General features: G+C 43.1%; 1 protein-coding gene across 1 annotated transcript in view; it reads right to left on the bottom strand.

Moving 5' to 3' along the window:
- ATG7 (autophagy related 7) overlaps positions 1–20292 on the bottom strand; it is a 1524945-nt gene that overhangs the window by 964912 nt on the left and 539741 nt on the right. The gene's annotated exons all lie outside the window — the stretch shown is intronic.

The following is a 20292-nucleotide window of genomic DNA, read 5'->3' as shown; positions in this document are numbered from 1 at the left end:
ACAAAAACACAAGTTCCTTTCAAGTCCTAAACTGTGACAGCTGAGTATGCGGTGGCAATCGATATACAATCAGGAATAAAGAGAAAGAATTAAGTTAAGGGAGGCAAATGACGATAATTCTGCCTTATGTATATGGCATCCAACTTAAGTTTATTTCAGTGTGGGGTTTGTGCTCGCAGTGGCGCGGAAAATCACTCAGATCCAGCTTATGAAACAGTTTTGAAATTTTGTTTAGAATATATATGCAGAGCCGATATGTCTTCTTCTAAAAAATCCCATTAAACAAGTAGGTACAAATGATTATGTGACTTTGATGTAAAACTGTACAGCACGGGAGATGAAACAAGAGTTCTTCATCACGTGACCCAGATGATACAATACCTCGCTTGTAGTAAGAGTAGGAATGCATGTACGCTTTCAGTCAGCAACCACCTGCGATTAGCGCTACTTTTAGTTTTCGAATGGCACCTCCTAGTTTTCTAAAAACAGATCTGAAACAAGGCACTACATACCGGAGAATACAACACAATAAACATATCTCCAAACAAAGACGCATACAAACAACCCTCTCCCCATCTCAAAAGTAAGGGCAACAGAAACATACTTACACTGTCCTTAGTTATGAAAATACCCAAATCGTTAGGATAAGATTATGAAGTAAGGTCAGGAGTAGCGGAAATGACATAACACGGCATTTGATCTATGCATTCACTCACACACAGATACTTACATATAAAAACACAAATCCACATACATACATACACTCACATAAACACAGCTGCACACATGTACAATCATTTTTTTACTTACCTCAGCTGCCAGGGAGGGTCATATTCTAGCTAATTATACCACAATTTGTATTACACTAATAATGAATGAAATACTGTTATTCACTATTAGTATAATAAGAAAATGAGAAAAAAACATGGAGATTGGAGCCCCAACCGATGTCCGTAGGAACGAGGTCCCCTCTGCCTTTCTGGCACTGATTTTGGAACCTCTGAGGTCAGGGGTTGCAAAGGCGAGGCCAGAGGTCACAAAGGGCAGGCCACACACATTTTAAGGCTCTGCAGAGAATCTACAGGTTTCCTCCTTCCATTCACACTGCATTTTTCATACCTTTAATTTAATTCACGTTCTCTACCCAGGGCAAAGGATTTTGTTCCCAGTAGCACCTCAACCAGGCATAGCCAAGAAAGGTGCATGTGGAGTTAACCTGTATGCCTGCAACATTCTTTCATGCTTATCTTTTGATTCATTAGTGACAGGCAATTACGATTCAAGACAATCGACCCATTGAGTTACTCTATCACCCCTTTGGTATGCAGATAATAGACGGAGGACGCACCACTGCTCAAAATCAAACAGTGGAGTTGAACTCCATTATGTGTAGTTGCCACCCTAGGAAAATCTTTCCTTTGGAAGCCTCTCTTCATAATATTTACCTAAGGTCACATGAAGCATGCAGTGTCTACTACTACACCCACCTCTAAACTTCTCCCTTAGTACATCTGCCAATCTTAGATACATTTATGTCTGTTTCCTTATCATATAGCCCTCATCACAATGTGAAAATTCCAAGCAATCGCAAAGTAACCTTTTTATTAAGGATCAATGGGAACAATCATAATAAAACAAGCATTGAGAAGTCAATAAGGTTTCCCTTTCAAAAGTCAAGATAAACAAACTGGCTTTGTCAATGCTGGCTTATATTAATATTAGCACACCTGTCAAAATGGCTGCTGATGAGTCACAACGCATGCACACGCATGGTGGCCATGTCAGAATATTTTTTCTTTGGGAGTAAAGGTATTCCTCATGCTTGTCTCTTTGTTGTGACAAACCTGCAGCCGTTTTAATATACCATTTTCATATGGTCGACAGCCGTTTTCGATCCGAAAATGAAAACTAGAAAAAGTACACAGGAGCGCCAAACACAGAACTGATCCACCCCAAGCAGATTACACTTACTGGGCCCTTGAAAGAAATGTAAAAAGAAAACAGCCATGGTGAGTGGAAGAGGCAGAGGTGCGGGAGGCACTGCGGGCTCACAGACAATTGGGTTGGTTATAAGAAGATAGACAGAGCCCAAGGCGGGGGATCTCGGTGAATGAAAAGATGATTAAAATGAATACAAAAACATCAACAGGAAAGAGAGTGCATCCACCTTGTCACAATAGCAAAAAACAACTTCCTGTATTTCACAACAAATGCCCCTCTCAGCTAAACAAGCTTTAGAATAAATGCATCAAAAAATTTGCTAATTCCACAGGTAGGATGAGCACAGGCCGCAAATCTTCAAAAGAACCTTTCATATCAGAGTGCACACAAACCATAGAATAAACAGTGATATACAAGTATTATGCTGTCTATAGCTCACGTTGCCGGAAGTGAAATATGTTACTATGGAAATATAGGTAAAAAAATAAATAACATGATTGTAAAATAAAACAATTAACATAGATAAATTGAGTTAAGTTAATTGTAATAGCGCCAAACAAAGCGCCAAATGTTTTACTATAAATGTGCCTATTTGAGTCTTTGAAAACTTTATTTGGTCATGAGCAAGCCTAGAGTATAAAAAACTGCCTACATTTAGAAATGCCACAATCTTATTCCCTCTGGCTTCTCAACACATAAATAGATCAACAAATTACTTCATGCAAAGAAAATGAAAGTGAGGATGTGTCAGAACCCCTTTCCGAAGGCCACGGGGCAAGCAGAAGCTGCGTGGTCTAACCTTGGGGTGTAGTCCTTTTACTCCTGCTCTCCCAAGGTCCAATTTAATGTGTCCTGAGCAACTGAGCCAACTACCCTTTCAGCACTTGAATGTCAATAGCAGAATGGGTCAAGCAGTTCAAAGCTTCTTGGGGGGGGGGGGGGGGGGGGGGGAGGGAGTAGATGCAGGTGAACACAGGCTCACAATTCGAAATACGTTCAGCAGCAGCATAGTTGATTGGCCAGTCAAACGCTTCATTAAAATTAAAAAAGAAGTATTTATTAACAAAGAGAAAGTAAAATACAGCATGCTCAAAGAATACACAGTCCCTTGAGGGTAGGGCTCTTGTGTTTGATAGGCAGATCTTGGCATCCAACTCCCCTCTAACAGTAAAGGTTATTCCCCATTCACTACAGGATGCCTTGAGGTTAGCCCCCACTAGCAGTCGAGGTCTCAGGAGTCTCATTCTGACTCTGTTAAAAGTCAAAAGTGTTTTAGTGCCTGAAACACTATGTGGCAGAACAAGTTCCCTCATGGCCCTCTGGCTCTATGATCAGTTTTACCCATGCCTGCAGGGGTACGAGACTGAAGTCTCTGGTTTCGTATCATTTGCAGGTGCGGACAGCTGCAGCAGCTACTGTTGGTACTAATATTGGCTCTGCAGGAGCAGCGGCTGGGCGTCCACAGTGCTTCCTCCAATGAGGCGGTAAGTTCCTCTGATCCTTCTCACAGGTAGTAGTGGGGTGACTATTCCGGTTCCGATCCTCAGTCACAGGCTTGGGCCCACACAGGCCACCACAGTGGCCTTCCCTCTTGATGACAGCTTGAACTAGGCAATGGTCTTTGTCCTTTCCGTGGCCCCTCTGGAATAGGGGGTCACAGACATTAACCCTCACACATTGGCACAGCAGTAATGCCAATAACAGTTAACTTCAAGGCAGCCCCCTCTGGCATACCAGGTTGTAAGCTTGAATCTGCACATGGATGACAACTCGATCAGCTTAGCAGCCTTCTCTTCATACCATGCTGCAGGGATCCGCTCTCTAGGATCCCCCACTGGACTCCGCTACATCTAGAGCTCTCCTCTCTCTCACTGGGAACATTGGTCTTGGCAATGGTGCTACAGGGGCAGGTGGTTTCAAATTTCTCCGGGTGATGGCCCCTCACTCAGCTGGGAGACTGGCAGGCCTTAGACCCCAGTCCTTATTTCAGGCAGTAGTCTTGCGGAGCTTCTATTCCTAGCATGGCCAGAATGGCAGCTTGACAGCTGATAATTTTGGGGGCATTGAGATCCTCTTTTTATAGTCCATTTCCAGACACAAAATGTGGCTTAGGGTCTGAGTCTTTGAAGTTTGTGTTGGGGGTGCACTTCCTTTTGAAACTCACACTCCCCTGTCCTACCTCAAGGAAGCAGTCTGTGACAGCAGTAGAGACTCCAAATCTGAGCCCTACAACAGGGAGTGACTACAGGTTTGCACCTACATGCCAGCCACCGTGCTATGTGCATCAAAAGGCCCCAGCCTTACTCTTTATAATTCTCTTAGCACCATTTCCTTCTTGAAATGTGCCCAGGCCCCTTTCCAGGGTCTTGTCCCTGAATCAAAGAGCACCCTTTGAAGTCTACAGGAGAACCTGGCACCCACCCAGCTCTTAGGAACGCAGCAATACACTAATCTCTCTTGAGGGATTTCTCTACCTCCACATACTTCTCCAGTATGCCTTGGGTCTCCAAAAGTGGAACCCAGAATCCACTGCGCTTGTGCTAATGAACTAGTGATAAACTTAGTAGCCTTTCACCATATTGATGCTAGTACTTTGGGCACCCCTGCTGGTCCAACAAGACCAAAATCCAAGAGACAGGCCTGTCATAGTGCACACACAGGATCCATGACACCCATGACAACAGAAGTCATAACAAGGGATAGAGGTACCACTGCAGCTGGGGCATTCAGGGTAGGGGTGCACATCTATCAACATGCAAGGGACATTTTCATCCCATAATGCAGCAAATTGATGATGCCCACAGAAGGAAGCTGGATGAGATATGAAGTGAATATTTGGAAGATGGATACTATCCATTTCTGTCTCATCAGCATCAAACAGGCTGGCAAATATATCTACACCACAGTGCCTATGATTAAATTACTTAAAGCAAATAGATAATAAGGGAAGGGGTGTCATACTGAAGCGTTCGTTGTAGAGCCTGTGTAGATATTATTTTAGAAAGAAAAACAAAGCATTATCTTTATCAGAATGTATTTTCTTCAGCGAAGAAAACTTTGTGTGTTTGCAAACTTATAATCATCTGGATCTGGCACACATAAGCCAATCACCAAACTACATCACACTATAGTGCAGAGAGCAACTACCTATCGTATAACATCCTACCACAGACTTATAGATGCTGCCTGAAAAGCTCCTGTCTGATTCACTCATTTTCTTATTCATTGAGAAGAAAACATTTATGCAGGTCTCCAGACTAGAACAAGGTTATGGCTTTGACCAGGGGTCTCCTACCCATTCTGTAATAAGAGCTACTTATGTTCAATGAAAACCATCACAAGCTGCTATTAGTATTTTTGCAATACTGACCACATCATACATGATTACATTTCGGGCCCCCATATCTATGATTACCATCAGTGATCACTTCAGTTCACCAAACCAGGGTTGCCAAGAGTAGTGTAAAAAAGGTGTTAAGAAATTAGAATGCCTCTCCATAGGTAATACATAGCAGCCATAGCTTCAATGCCCTTGGCAACTATGTAATAATATAAGTTATAGGTGTTCCCACAACACACACACACACATATATATATATATATATATATATATATATATGCAAAAAACAAAGGAGAACTCTGGGAAGTTCCCAATTTTAGGTGGAGAGCTGCTCTAGTAAGGAGAAATCGATTTGGATTGAAACTTGAGAGGGCCCGACCCGTTCACTTTCGGGAAAAATGGCATTTATCCAAAACAATGATGGAGGTGAGCAAGGGATGGGAGGGAGATATTTCACCTCTTTTCTAGCTCTTCACGGAGTCTGTACAGTGGCTGTTATGTTGAGCAGCGGCAGTATAAGCATGTGCAAAAAATTAATTGGAGACATTTAATTCACGCACCATTTTTATTGAAACTGGAGTGCCTGTGATGTTAATTCAAATTTATGGAGATTAAGCACTCCAGTTACAAAGACATAAGTATTGAACAGTGCATTGTGGGAATCGTATTTAGACTATGGAGTCACATGAATGATAATTTAAAAGCAATGGCAGTAAACACATTTGCTTCTACTCACCTGTGAACAAGGTATTGTGTGCCAAAATGCATCAGGAGGATTGACAAGCCTGCTGTTTAAATGGGTAAATAAACACTCAGATTTATGTGAATTGGTGCCTTGGTCTTTTGTGGTAGGGTAAATATATATGCATCTCCTAATGGCGGTCACCAGTAGGTAGTTATAGTTAGGAACAACCTTTCCCACTGAAGGTTTTTTTTTTTTGTGCAAATAACTTTGGCGCCGTTTGACAAATCTTCACAAAATTTGATAACATTTTTTTCACAGATCCTCTCATAGGAAGCCTCTTGCCAGAAAATGGTCTATAAAGAACCAGCGGAAAGAGTCTGTATACACAGAACCACATCTGACATCATGGAAGGTAGCATGGAGGCTTCCTTTACTTCACTGTAACCTGGGATAACGTTTTGGAAATTTCTCCCAATTTTGGTGGCCGGGCCGGTTGCAATTGCTAATATGATGGTGTTGCCTAGACTCCTGTATCATTTCGCTGCATTACCAATGATAATCCCCAAGAATAAATTCTGCAAACTGGATTCTCTACTCATTGACTTAAAATAGCCCAGTACAGTAGCACTAGCGAAGCTACAATGCCCAATACAGGAAAAGGGACTAGTGGCCCTACAGTGTGAGGCATATTAGCTAGTGGCAAAGATGCAATTGGTAAGGAGGTGGGTGCATGCTAGGACAACATTAGAGCCGCGGGTAGAGTCTGCCATCCCACCAATGAGAAGGCTGATGCAATTGCTGTAAGAGCCTACAAAAACAATAGTAGAACCTCACACGTTGCAGGCAGTGGCTCCAACATTGCTGGCACAAAAAAAGCAAAAACCAGTGGCTCCGGATTCTCCGATCATTCCTTGCAAGGTTTATCTGTCTTTACTCATGTGAACAACGAGGGAAAGATAACTGAATGGATGGAACAAGACATTGAAAAACTGAGCGACTTATTCAAAGCAGGAGAGCTTTTACCATTTGAAGAGTTACATGTTGATTTTGACCTCCCATCCGTGCACGTCTGGCTCTATGGGCAATAGCAGCAGCTCTTGAAAAGAGATGGACGGGTAGAACTTAGATTTCGCCAAGGTTGCTATATTATATGCATCACAACAGGTGGTTGTAAGGTTATCTCGGCCTGTATCGATCCTTGACAGCGGATATGAACACTCTTTTGACTGCGCTGAAAGGCAAGAGGGCAGCAGACGCGTAAGCATCCATCACCAATGAACACTAGTGGAAAATACTGGAAGGAGTACTGAGGGTCTCTAGCACTATTGGAGCAGAGATGTTTCACATGGTCTGGGACTGCTCACTGCTGTCCACATACTGATACGCTGTTACTGCCTTTATTAATGACACCATGGAGAATAATATACCATTGCCCCGCATAGCATGTCTACTGGAGCTGTATCTGCACCGTGCCAAACAGAAGATTAAATCCAAAATTATTGACCTGGCTTTCATACTGGTCAAACAGCAAATGACACTCAAATGGGGTGCTAAGTGGAAAGGGGAACTGGTTAGAATGATCAAATATGAAAGTGTCACCTTCCTTCGGGAGGCAAAGAAAGGCAGAGGTTCGTTTGAAGTTGCACGAGCATGGGAGGGACTATTGAAGAAGATGAGTGAAGCAAGACTCCTCACTGAGCAGCTCCCTCTCAGAAGAGAGGGCAGCCAACATACAGTGGTGTGACCACATTGCTTGTGGTAAATATTACTGCCATACCAACTGAGATGTGGGAGAAGAGCGTCAGTCAGTGATTACCTCTCTATTCCTTATCCATCTAAAAAGTAATTATAATATGTAAACATCAGTACACAATGGCGGTATTAATTAACAAAATATATGCAGATGGTGGGCCGTGGGTGAGAACAGGGTGGAATGACGGCGATATATTGGGGAAGTTTGATTTACATGTTGTTCTGCTAAACCGAATTGGGGGGTAGCATATGTGATTTAAAAGAAGTAACTATGGAGCATGATGTGCTGGATGAATTTACTTGTACCATCAGACTGTTATACGAAAACATTTGGCTCCTATTGCCCCGACTAATGGTCAAGCAATCAATGTAGCTATAGAAACAGGAAGGCTTATATGTATGCTGTTTACTGTGCAAATAACGGTACAATATATTTAAAAATATATATATATGGCACTAGTGTCACCTGGTTTCCACCTTCAACTATTCAAGGAAGTAGGTTAAATATTATGTCTTATAAGGCGCCCTGAGCTTTGGAATCCCTAGACCTTCTTTTTTCAAGGGCCTGGCTGCAGTTTTAAAAGCTGTTCTTGTTTTCTTTCCTCCCTCAACATAATCTCAGCGCACTCTTTGCAGCTGTTCTAGGATGTGAGAATATTTTTGGATCAGTACAGTTTGGAAGAGAAAAAAACTTTTCTGCAGCATCATTATCTTTATTGTGGTAAGAAATTGGGTTACTGGTTGAGGGGGCAGGTGAAAACCTCTCCAAGAGGCAACCAAAATCCATGTCAGGGTGAAGTCACAAGCAACGTCAAATTAACCAGTGCTCAACCCTCTCTTAGCTTGGCACAGAGCAGTGAGGCTTAACTTGGAAGCAATGCATAAAGCATTTATGCAAACAACAATGAAGTGAAAACACCACACAAGGAAAATCCCAATCCCACACCATTTTAGAAAAATAGAGGAAATGTTAATGTATAAATCAAAGCCAAAAATACAAAAATGCAATCAATATACCCAGAGATATGCAAGTCTAAAGATTTCAGTTAAAACAGTGCCAAAAAGCACAAAGCACTAGCAGTATTTATCTGGTCATGCCGCACCAGGCCAAAGTCACAAGTTCAGTCTGATCACGAACAGTATGGGCTGACTACAGGGATACACTTAGGCCCACTGAACACACTACCATAATTTTAGTTGCAAAGAGATGCAGAGCTCCACCTTGATGATGTGTCATATTGCAGAGATGCGAGGTCTGAACCAGGATGTGCACTGCGCTGCAATGGTTCTGACAGGCTGTGTTGGGCGAGGCAATGTCCTTGCGTTGAGATGCGTCCTGCAGTGGCGGTTCTGACGGGCTGCATTCGGCGAGGCGATGTCCTTGCGTGGATATGTGTTGCACAGTGGTGGTTTCGATGGGCAATGCAAAGTCCTTGCATCGGGGAAGTCCATGCTGCAGTCCATGCATTGGTTCCGAGGGTGATGCATCGAGGAGCAGCAGCGATGCATCGGTAATCTTGAATCCACAGATGGGCTGGCAGAGCACCTACAGGCCCACTTCCAAGGGTCCAGGACTGGGGAAGCACCACTTGGGAGGGCAGGACTCACAGATGGCAGCGTCCAAGTGCTGGGCTCAGGGTTATTGAACGCCTGTTGTGTTCCTATTTTCAGATCAGGAAGCCAGCCTAGCCCTTGGAGTCACTCTGGGGTCCTGGGTTTAAAGATGCAGGTCCAGTCCATCTCACCCAAGCAAAAAGGCAGCAGGTCAGTACAACAGAACAGCAGCCCTTCAGAGAAGCAGTCCAACAGAGTGACAGTCCTTTGAGCAGCACAGCGGTCGTTCTTGCTGTCAGAGTCAACAGGTCCAGTAGTGTAATGAAGAGCTGGAGGTCTGAGTTCCAACATTTATACCTTGTGCTCACTTAGAAGTGGAGGAAGCTTCTAGAGGTTTCTATCCCCATGAGCTGTCAGGCATCCACTTCCTCCCTGTCCTGGTCGCAGCCTGGGTGAGCCACAAAAGACTAGTGACAAACCTTTTGTAAGAGTGCTCAGTAAGAGCCTTTGTGATGTGCAAGTGTGGTCAATGACACTCTCCACTTTTTAACTCAGAAAGGCCCATCCTGACAACACTATCTTCACTCTGTCTCTCTATCTGGGGGCATACACAAAGACCAACTGCCAGCTACACTTAGTCATGTGACCAAGGATCATTTCCCTGTTCTTGCAGCCACCTTCTAAGTCAACGACCGGTTTTCTTGGACTCCTCTCCTGGCGACGAGCGTGCTCCTTGGAACACAGGTGGTGGACCCCTTCGACACAGACTGTCCTGAGGTCCTGCTGTCCTAATTTGGAGGAGGTAAGAGCTTGCCTTCTCTGAGTACAACAGTACCCCTGTGCACCGCGTCTTCTTCACCGCCTGAGGCCTCTGTGCACTATTTGCAAAATTCCTTCATGCACAGCCTAGCCCAGGTCCTTAGCACTCTACCCTGCGATGCTCAACTCACTGAGTTCACCTCCGGCGGCGTGGGAGCTTACTCTGTAGTGCTGCACAAAACGCATTTTGCACCTCCTTTGTCCCCGTGTCCTGGGACTACTGTGGGTGCTGTCTGGTTGTCTGAGTGCTCTCTGAAGTGCTGAGAGCCCCCTCTTTCTCCTCACACAGAGTTGAGGCCCCCAGATCCCTCCTGGGTCCAGACAGCGCCATTTTGACGCAAAACTCAACTTTGCCGGAACCAAGTCTTGTTGGATGAATCCAGGGCCAACACTCGCCTGCATCCAACATCTCTTTGGGACATCCATTCCATCATGCAGGAACCCGCTGACATTTTCCTTGGGTGCATTTCTGCAGTCTTCGTCCAACCGTGGACTCTTCTTTTGCACCCTCTTGTGAGTTATTAGGGGCTCTTGTCCTTCCTGGAACCCCTTCTGACTTCTGGATTTGGTCTCCTTCATTTGCTGGTCTTCAGGTCCAGGAATCCACCATTTGGTGTTTGCAGTCTTGCTTGGTTCTCTCTAATCACGACTTGTAGTGTGTCCTAAGGAAAGTTGCAGTACTTTACTCCTACGTTCCTGGGCTCTGGGGTGGGGGAATTTACTGTATTCTTACACTCCCAGCGATGCTCTACACACTACACTTGTCTAGGGGGGAATTCGTGGTTCGCATTCCACTTTCTTAGTATATGATTTGTGTTGCCCCTAGACCTATTTTCTCCCATTGCACTATATAGCATTTCCTATTGTTTGCACTATCCTATGTCTAATTACTTACCTTATTTTGGTGTCTAGTTTATATATTGTGTAAATACTTACCTCCAGCAGGAGTAAAGCCTCTAAGATATTTGTGGCCATGTGTCACCCAAATAAACTACCTTTTGGTAACATTGAGTATTGTCTTTACTTGTGTATACATAATGTGTAACTATAAGTGGTATTGCAGGAGCTTTGCATGTCTCCTAGCTCAGCCTAAGCTGCTCTGCTATAGCTACCTCTATCGCTACCGCTAGAACACTACTACATTTCACTAATAAGGGATAACTGGACCTGGTGTAAGGTGTAAGTACCCAAGGTAACCACTACAAACTAGGCCAGGCTCCTACAGCTGGACTTTATTTTTGCTGGTTTTTGGTACTCCGGGCACTTTACCCCTACTGACCAATGCTAAAGTGCAAGTGCTCCCTGTGTAAATTGTAACTGTGATTGGTTAAGCCTGATTGGCATATCTGATTTACTAGTAAGTCCCTAGTAGAGTGCATTATGCATTCCCAGGACCTGTAAATCAAATGCTACTAGTGGGTCTGTAGCACTGATTGTGCCACCCACATGAGTACCCCTGTACACATGTCTCAGACCTGACACTGCAGTGTCTGTGTGTGCAGTTTTGACTACCAATTCGACCTGGAAAGTGTACCCACTTGCCAGGCCCAAACCTTCCCTTTTACTTCATGTAAGTCACCCCTAAGGTAAGCCCGAAGGAATTCCTATGGGCAGGGTGCAGTGCATTTAAAAAGTAAGCCAGGTACTTGTGTGTTTTAAAAGGCCTGATAGTGAATTATTGCCAAATGTGTTTTTAACTCTTGCAAGGCCTATCTCTCCCATAGGTTAACCCGGGGACTGCTTTTAAATATGTTTTAAGTGCAGTTTCCCACTGGCAGCAGATCGAGATGTGGAGTTTGGGGTCTCTGAACTCACAATTTAAAAATACATCTTTTGGTAAAGTTGGTTTTTAGACTGTCAGTTTGAAAATGACACTTTTAGAAAGTGGGCATTTTCTTACATAACCATTCTGTGCCCCTGCCTGCCTGTAGAATCCATGTCTGGGTCAGAATGACAGTTGGGCTGTTTGTGAATTCCCTCTAGATAGTGACAAAGGGAGCTGAGGAGTGTCTTGCATATCCTGATGAGTCTTCCTGGGCTAGAGTGGCAAGGGAGGAGCTGACACACCTGAGAGGTCTGTGCCTGTCCTCACAAAATGCAGTCTCCAACTCCCTGGCGTGTGTCTGGGGCCGGGCCTGGGAAAGGCAGGATCTTGTGCACAACAGGGACTTTCCTTTGAAGTTTGCCTACTTCAAAGGCAGAAATGAGTACAAGTAGTGGACCCAAAACCCCAGACTTTTAGAATACTTCTGGATAAAAAGTAATCTCTGCCAAGGAGAAGATTTAAATAGCTGGAGGAGAAGTACTGCCCCTTTGCTGTGCGTGCTTTGCTGGGTTGGCCTGCAGTTGCTGCTTCTGCCTAAAAGAAGAAAAAGACTGGGCTTTGCTGTGTATCCTGCTTGTGAAGATTCTCCACGGGTTTGGAATGAGCTTGCCCTCTGATCTGAAGTCTCAGGACCATCAAAGACTTCATCTGCCAGCAACTGGGATCGCTTTCTGAGACCTCTACCCTGCCAAGTTGAGCCAAATCCAGCCCCTGGCCCCCATCAAAGGAGAAGCTGGTCAACCCGAAGAGAAAATACATGCACTGGAGCAGAGCAGCAGAAAAATCGACGTACCGCCTTCACCGCAGCTGAAAAATCGACACATCGCCAGCTCAGCACGGATTCATCACTGCCGTGCATCTGTATTTTCCATGCAATGGCTCTGGGTGTCAAAACCTGTAAAATCACTGCATAGACCTTAGGCGGCTTGTCCGGAAATCGACGCACCTCTTCCCTGCGAGGAAAGAATCGATGCATTGCTTGCCCGGCAGAGAAACAATCGTCACAGGGCCTCACTTGTGAGCAAGGAATCGATGCATCGCTTGCTTCTGATGCACGGTTGCCCGTGCGGCTTTATTTTTAAAGCATACCAGGTACTTTGTGCTAAAAGAAAGCATCCATTGATTTATATGGAGTAAGACTCTTTACTTTCAAAATTCATATCTTTGCTTGGTATGTTGGATTTTTGTTGTTTTGGTCTTGCTTGATTTAGATAAATATTGGCTATTTTCTAAACTTGTGTTGAGTGCTTTTGTGCTGTTTCCACTGTGTTACTGTGTATTTGTTTGGACAAATACTTTACACATTGTTGAGAGAAGCCTGACTGCTTGTGCCAAGCTACCAAAGGGGTGAGCAGGGGTTATTCTAGGTGTGTATCTCTCTACCCTGCCTGGACAGAGTGCAAACTGACTGACAACCAGAGACCCCATTTCTAACATTTAGAGACCCAGTTCGTATACCCAAATGTGCCTTTGAAGAGGGGATGACTTCAAAGAAGGGTCTTTGAAGTGCACAGAGATCCATTCTTCCCAGCCCTGGCTGCAGAATATCAGTACAGGGGTAATTAGCGCTTGGTGTGGGGACAGGCACTCCCTTTTCAGTTGTGCCATCTCCCCTCCACCCATTTCTGCCCAGGAAAAGCCATCAGAATACAGAAGAATGCAGAGGAGTGCTCAGACGCACCTAATCTTTCTGTGTTTGTGGCTGTCTATAAGGAATGCAGAAAGTGTAGTTGTCAACCACCCCAGTTGCGTATTGGAGACAGGCTGCAGGCACACAGAGCTGTAAGAGCAGAGAAATTCTCACTTTCTAAAGGTGCCATAGTAATGTTAAATCAGACTTTTCTATTCAAGAAGATGTAACATTACCATTCAAATGATATGAAAATTGATGTAGCTACTCCTTTCTGATCAGAAATTACAGCTTAAAAGTATATTAAGGAATTCCCAATGCTGGCCTACGATAGAAGTAGACCTTACATTAGTGAAAAACAACTTTGGGAGTTTCTCAACACTAGGACATGTAAAACTAAAAAGTACATGTCCTGCCTTTTACTTACATAGCACCCTGCCCTAGGGCCTACCTTAGGGGTGACTTATATGTGATAAACAGGGAATTTAAGGCTTGACAAGGGGTTTTAAATGCCAAGTTGAAGTGGCTGTGAAACCGCGCACACAGGCTATGTAGTGGCAGGCCTGAGCCATGCTTAAAGGGCTACTTAAGTGGGTGGCACAATCAGTGCTGCAGGCCCACTAGTAGCATTTAATTTGTAGGCCCTGGGTTTATGGTATATCACTTTACACTTTACAAGGGTCTTACAAGTAAATTAAATATGCCATTGTTGATACACCAAAGTTACCATGTTTAGGGGAGAGCCACATGCACTTTAGCACTGGTCACCAGTGGTAAAGTGCTCAGAGTCCACAGGCCAACAAAAAGGAACAGCAAAAATGTGAGACACAGAGGCAAAAAGTTTGGGGGAAGACCACCGTAAACTGACAGGTCTAACACATAATCAGTGCTGCAGGCCCACTAGCAGCATTTAATTTGCAGGCCCTGTGTACAGGTAGTACCTCTTTACTAGGGACTTACGAGGAAATTCAGGAACATAGACAGCTTGATAGTACTCTCTAAAGACCTCTCTCTTGTGCTTCTTTGAAACAATTGCCCCATTTCTGCTTTTAACGGACATAAACTAGGATTGGGTTTTTCATTTTCTCAATTTAGAGGCTCTATGCTTTGCTTCTCCCTTCACAGAATTTTTGTTAAATCTTATTCAGGCATTATTCCACTTTGCTTAATTCTAGCGTGCATAATTCCTCTCTGCAACCTACAATATGCCCCCTGAACTTATGTAACAATGCTCCCTTGTGAAGTATTTCTAACTTTTGAAAATGCTCTTTCAGATCTTATAACACACTCTCTTTGTTTAGTCTAGTCCGCTAAGTTATGTAAGTGCTTCCGATTATGACCTAAAGAGAGTTCCATACATTGAGTGTCTTTTCCCCACTTTTATGTATCAAAAGTTCCTTGATTTCGAAGTGGATCACTTCTCTGGCAACTCTATCTTTAAGAAAATACATGTTATAATGCCAATCATGCGGTCTTTCCTGTCGAGATGTGTCCCATCATATGTGGCCTTTGATGAACCATGGTCAAATAATGACATAGCCCCATGTTCCATCTTGATTATGTATTATTTGAGTTATAGACCTAAGAATAGCATATCGGTTCCAGCATAAGACTTATGTAAAGTGGAATGAGAGAAACATACTTCCTAGGATGTGCTGTCCACCAACTATCCACAAGACCTATCTCCTTAGGCCATCAGTTTCCGGATTCCAACAGGACTATGCTTCCCCTCACTCTGAATTACGCGCCTCCTCTGAATGCAGCAGTCTAGCTTGCTCTTTGAGATCAAATGCTAGACCCATTTCTATAATAAGAGGACCCGCGGTGATAACAAGAATCTCCTGAATGCCTTGTTTTAGGAATGCTCCTTGTCCAAGGTCAGGATATACACTGACGCCAGAAAAAGCTCTTTCCCCATCAGGGTTCCTTAATGAGAATCCAACACCCTGTCCTTATGTTTATGCATGTTGGCCGGGGTGCGCCTTTGTTTATTTTATAGTGACAACTGGGTATAAAGTAAAAAAAGAATATTGAGGACAGATGTATGTGCAGGATATTTTGGTATCATATATATTATTGCCCTGAAAACAGTGGTGGTAAACCATCACATCATCAGAAACATGGCATTGACGCATTTAGAACAATAAGTGCAACAACAGTGTACAGAAAGTTGATGAATAAGGGATAAGGAAGGACTCACTTTACATATGTTCATAAGTAACAAGAGGATATAGATAGATGGGATGTATAAATGAATGACTACATGTATGGGATAGAATACTGTACAAACTTTTAAATATTGTGATTGTTCATATTGTAAAAGAAGGCTGTATGTTATTAAGCAATTTCTTTAAATGGATTTGTCATATATTTAATTTATGTTAATTAAAGATAAAATTTGAAATATACATTTTGTGTGCGAAATAGTTTAGGTGTAAGGAAACAAGGCTAAGAAAGATACTGGTATAACATTAGTAATTTTCTACTTCAATTATTATTTTTGGGGGGGCTCTAATTGATTTAAGAGTGAGTAATATTTGAGCATGTTAATGAAGAGATGAGATTAAATTTTGCTTGCTTGTCAAAAAAATGACTGTAAGAAAATGGGTACTCTTCTCTCTTAACATGTGCCAAATTTTATGCAGATCCATTAAAAAGAAACAAAGTTATTAGAACAGGAAACGGTCTTGCCTCTGCTTTTACATTTTAGCCCCTGCCTTCCAAGAAAATATTAAACATGTTAAATGTCTGCCAAATTAAATTTTTTCCAATCCCCCCTTTAACTGTGCATCCTTAACAAATATGCACAAATTGAAAATACCAAGAGCAAACCAATATGTTAAGAATCTGCCAAATTATGAGGAAATTAGTCAAAATGTGCTGAATTTATAGGTTAATCAGAAATATCCTTTTCGAACTGTCACGCTTTAAGCGCGTTATGACCAGACCAGAACAAATTTTAATCACTAACGTTTGAGTAATTACTTAATGAATTTACATTAAACCAAGCAAAGCCACGTCCTTAAGAAAAAATACACTTTCAAGCCACGTTTGGTGAAGTTCCATTGAGCCTTTTTACCTTTATCGAGGATCCAAGACTCCTATGGGAGATAAAATGTGAAATGTCACTTTGACGCAGCATTGTTTTGGCACCGACTTAACAGGTCTGCGTGGAATTTGCCAGGCTGAGCCTTAAGGGCCCCAATTCACAAACTGCACTTTGTAGTGCATTTTGTAGTACTATAACAAAATGTACTACAGACTGCAATTCATAGACTGTACTTTTGTAGTAACTTCCACATTTAAGTAATCTTACTACTTTTCGGTATTCACAAACTGCCGTTTTGCAGTAACTTACACATGTGTAGTAACTTACACTTTTGTAGTAAGTCCCTTCCTCCATTACATTGTATGTGAAGGTGCTCCAGCACCAGTCGGAGGCCATGTGTAGTGCTGGATGTACTACAAAGGTGTAAATTGCTACAAAAGTGCAGTTTGTGAATATGAAAAGTAGAAAAATTACTCAAAAGGGTCAACTTACTCAGAAGTGTGAGTTATCTTTGTGAATCAGGCCCTAAGTGAAAGAAGGTTTTTATTGAAAATTATCATGCACATTCGACAAATGGTGTAAAAGTTATTAAGAAAACAAAAATATTGCCGCCTATGCAATACATATATGTAAGTTTATGTGAAAATAAGGAAGTCATTTGTTGGGATAATTCATAGAAACAAGAGGTATACCTTGGTGTCATAATTGCTATACAGTAATTTATAATGCAAACCTCCAGCATTATCAAAATAGTCGAGTTTTTAAATGATAAACTAAACAAAAATGAATCTCTTACGGACTAAATGAAGAAGTAAAAGAAAAAGCCCATCTATTTATGAGATGTTGACATTGCCAATTGCTAACTTCAAACCAGATGATTAACCTTTAACCATGACAGATAGGAAAGTATTCATTCTTCCAGCTTTTTATTAGCAAAATGTGGAGGGACAGTCGGAAATAAGGCTTGGACTGCTTGTCTATTTTGCCTATTATGGCTTTATTGATGCTTTAATAACAAGATGTTTAGAGTTATGACCAACATATTATAATACCAGTTGCGTATTAAACAGCTCGTCTGGAGAGTGTCTCCATATGACTGGAAACTAACTTCTCCTTTCCTTTGTTTCCCAGGTCTCATGAGATGGCTACCGCCAGTGCCCCTCAAGAAACAGGAGAGATTACAGTAAGTAAAATGAAGCTCATAGGAAATAGTAGGTGGTTGTGGAAACAATGGTGCTTCCTTTTTTCCCCAATAACCAATGTGGGGTGTAATGCGTGCTTAAAGTACTCCATCACCATCAGCCGTGCTAAACAATATACAAACAACACCAAAAAGCCCCTGTTAATCATGGGGCCGTCACTGGCTGTCTCCCCAGTTTCAGAAGGTTAATGTGCCTCCCCCTTCGGAGTCAGTTTATCTCGTTATTGACCTTCTGCGGTCCTATGTTTAGTGCCTTCCATGCCGTTTGGCTTGCAGCATCTTTAGTTCAAACCATTGCGGTATTCTCCTGTAAGGATTCTCTCTCCACTCCTTACACAGTGCTCCCTGTCCCCAAGGTGCTCCCCAATTAGCGCTTTGTGGTATGCGCTCCCAAACCTGTGCTCAGAGCTTCTTATCACCTCCTATAGAGGTATAAGTCTCTCCTCGGTCACTCACCGCAGAGCCACAACTCTCCAGAGTTGTGGCGGCATCTTTGCATTCACTGGCAGCATCCACCATTCCTTGCTCCAGCCCTCCTCGTCCTCTTCTTCATTCGCGATGTCCCCGAGTCCTTCGCCTGCTCTCCTGGTGTCACGAGATCCTTGTTCTTCACTATTTTCTCCTCTCAGTGACTCTGGACTGTCCCCAGGATTCTTCTTCGCGTCTTCATTGTTCCTGAAGTCAGCGTTGCTTCTAGGATCCGGACACACCTGTCCCTGGCCCATTGTCCTTTTCAGTGTTGTGGCTTCTCCCCCGTTATGGTGAAAAGGGGAATCCTTCATCATTTTTGCTGTATTTTCTGTTTGTGACATCAACCCCTTCCCTTCTCCTAATGCACTGTTTTTTTTCTTGCAGGTGATGTCTGCATCTGTCGCGAAGCCCCTCTGGAGCTGCGGCTACAGTAGTAGGTAAGTGACGTGGACAGGACCATGGGTCCTCACAGCAAAATAATAAAAGTAGAACACTATAATAGCTAAGAATTCATGGAGTCAACAGTTGCAGGGTCCACACTCTTAGGGGTGACCCCATACCCTCTTTTAAATGCTTGTAATTCACAAAAGATTAAAAAAATAGAAATAATTTCCCTAGAATAGTCAAATCTAAAAATAGGATGGTATAAAAGTTGACAGAACGTTAATACCACTTTTTAAAACCCACTGCTGACTGTGAATTGACAGGTCTATGCCTGAGGGCAACACTATCTAAAGCATAATAGCATTGTTGAGATGAGAAAGTCTCCTGCATGGTAGCACAGATGTGTTCCCCTGCCTTAAAGGACACCAGCTGTAGGATATGTCATATCTTGATACTTTTGGGCCAGCACACACGATAATCCTGAGTTGGCACTGAGGAGTAGGCCTTGAAACTAACTATGAGACCCAGGCCCTGGCTCTGAGATTTAGAGACACACACCAAAAACACTCTCTAGTCAACACAGGACTATAGTCCATGTCCTCAGACACATACGTTAGGTGGTGGTGGCAGAACACTGTTTTCTGACTGATAATCCTAAACCAGCCTTTTTCCTCTTTAGGTATGAGGGCGCATACAGGCCCCATTCAATTCAACTTTTTCATGAATGTAATGACCAGACCATGCACTGACATCCCCATGTGCATGTTTATGGTGACTCGTAGCAGGATGCCTTGGTTATTGTGAGGGTGGTGTTGTAGAGATCAGTAGGAAATATTCTAGATGTCCTTGTTAAAACACAGCACATTGTGGCACAGTATTCAGAGGCAGTCTTAGTCTATTGCTCACATTTCAAAGTAAAAGGGAGTAGCCGCAGGCAATGAAATGCGGGAGGATGGATATATGGCTGCTTTAGAAATTCCGCAGAGTTCTTTGTTAGCAGGAGCCTGCTGATCGAACCCTTCCTGAGCACCTGCATGTGCTCGTTGGTGGTTGCAAGTAGGAGAATTTGGGGCTCTTCACAGTTGTACAGAGGGAATCTTCTAGGCAGCGCCTGCTCTTTTGTCTAGGCACAGAGTGCTACTCCAGAAGGCTAAACATAGCCAAGTCTAGAGTATTTGCATTTCATTGTCCTTATGTTTTGATGATTCAGTTTAGAAAAAGCATTGTCACTACCTGCTGAAGTGACCCTTCACCTTCAGCAAAAAGTGTGTTTGCTCTGCAGAAGGAAAAGTTACTTTTAAAACAGAACCACTTCGAACTGGTTCCAGAACACCAATAGTGGGATCAACACCTCCTGTATGTAAACAGAATATAAGACTGGAACCCAAAAACTCTCACCGGGTTTTAGTTTTAATTTCTCCACGACCAGGAGAGGAAGTGCTCCACAGAGTACCCAAAGAACTAGATCCAGGGCTCGTATCCATCGCAGTCCGTCTCCCAGTGGTAGGGGGACACCACCTAGAGTCTGTACCACCTTGCTAGAAGAGTTGTGGATATGCCTGGGTCCTTGAAACCTGCTTGGACTGCTGAGAGAGAAGGGAAGGAATGCATAACCCTGTGACAAATGCCTAAGGAGGAGAT

The sequence above is a fragment of the Pleurodeles waltl genome, chromosome 9 (assembly GCF_031143425.1).
Source record: "Pleurodeles waltl isolate 20211129_DDA chromosome 9, aPleWal1.hap1.20221129, whole genome shotgun sequence".
NCBI classification, from domain to species: Eukaryota; Metazoa; Chordata; class Amphibia; order Caudata; family Salamandridae; genus Pleurodeles; species Pleurodeles waltl.
The sequence above is the reverse complement of the archived record's forward strand: the minus strand, read 5'-3'. Positions and strand labels throughout refer to the sequence as shown.